Source organism: Limulus polyphemus, unplaced genomic scaffold (genome assembly GCF_000517525.1).
Source record: "Limulus polyphemus unplaced genomic scaffold, Limulus_polyphemus-2.1.2 Scaffold369, whole genome shotgun sequence".
NCBI lineage: Eukaryota > Metazoa > Arthropoda > Merostomata > Xiphosura > Limulidae > Limulus > Limulus polyphemus.
Genome location: NW_013665979.1, coordinates 547,619 through 549,420, shown reverse-complemented (window position 1 = coordinate 549,420; position 1,802 = coordinate 547,619).

Sequence of the window (1,802 nt, the reverse complement as noted above, 5' to 3'; positions counted from 1 at the left end):
ATAACAGTAGTGGGTGGTTCGTGTGATATTTAGGATCAAATAACGGTAGTAGGTGGTTCGTGTGGTATTTAGGATCAAATAACGGTAGTGGGTGGTTCGTGTGGTATTTAGGATCAAATAACGGTAGTGGGTGGTTGGTGTGGTATTTAGGAGCAAATAACAGTAGTGGGTGGTTCGTGTGGTAGTTAGGATCCAATAACGGTAGTAGGTGGTTGGTGTGGGATTTAGGATCAAATAACGGTAGTGGGTGGTTCATGTGATATTAAGGATTAGATGAAGAATTTTACAATAACTTTTTAATAAACACATAATGCTTTAAATAATTAACAAAATGATTACCTACAACAGTTATAATTTTTCTTTTCTTACTTTTGTTAGGACGCTCGACTCGCAATCTGGGGGTTCGAATCCCCGTCTTACCAAACATGCTCGCTTTTTCAGCTGTGGGGTTGTTATAATGTGGCGGGGGGTGGTGTTGACTATCTGCTTTCCCTTTAGTCTTTCACTGCCAAATTATGGACCGTTAACACAGATAGCCCTCATGTAGCTTTGCGCGAAACTCACAACCAACCAAACTTAGTTTTGTTATGTAAATTAGGGATCAGAACGAGCTTTTAATGTAAAAATATTTAGAGATGATAAAAATGTTAACATTTTGCTAGAAAGTTGAGGTTTGGTATTTGTTTAGCTAGAAGTAGTGCCCAACTTTTCATTTACATAAGGATGAATTCAATACTTTCGTTATTCGTTTTACATCTTTGATCTGTATATCTTTATAGAGCACATTCCACTCAATTTCAGAGATAGTAGGAATGTGCGCATTCAAACTTTTTTTTATACTCAGGTTCCATTAATAAAGACATAAACTGCCCAATTGAAATAACGCAAGGAAAGTGTGTGGAGCTGTGTATCACACCTCAATCACATCATTTGTTTGGGTTTAGAAGAAAAAAAGATATAAACATAAACTGTTGTGAATTTACTATTGTAAAACGTGCACACTAGTAGTTCTTAAGATAAAATTACGAATATTTTTTTTTTTTTAGTTTGACTGAAAAACAAGTTTTAGATTGCATGAAATAAAAACTAAATTCAGGCGCGACACCTGATCACAGACGCGACGCAAATCGAAGTCTGATGTTAGTTGAAGATTAACTCTAGCCATTAAGTTAGAATCTTCGGGCGCAATTGGTACATAATGGAGTTATTTATGCAGTAAAATAGGACAGAGAAATGTCGGCGTGGTGAAGAAAGTGGAATAGTAGGATGTTTATGCGTTGAGATAGTGCTCAAATGAGATATTTTACGATAATGGCGCCCTCGTTATCGTCAAGTAAAGGGAAGATACACTCAGCGGAGGAATACAGTGTTTCGTTTTCCTGTAATACAAGAGAAAGCGGTCGTAGTAGCAATCGAGAGGTTTTTGTGGCTGTACTGCGCTTTTATAATCACTCACTTAAGTTTTTAGATTCGTCAAAGCAGCTGCTTCGCTCGAATAATGCTGTTTTCAGGATATCTTTATTGCCAAATTATAAGCTTTTTAAATGAGAATATTAACATATCGAACCATATACTTCGAGTAAAACAGCAAAAAAATATTTTTTTTGAAAGCACTGAAATATATGAAACAACAAATGAAATGATTATTGGTAGATGGATAGGCAGACAGACAGATAGATATAGGAATGGAAGGTTTTTTTTTCACATTTGTGTCAATTTCATTAACAGTATCGATTAAAATGTTCAATATATATGATATATTTATATTTGTTATTTTTTATGTTTTATCAACTATCTTTTAT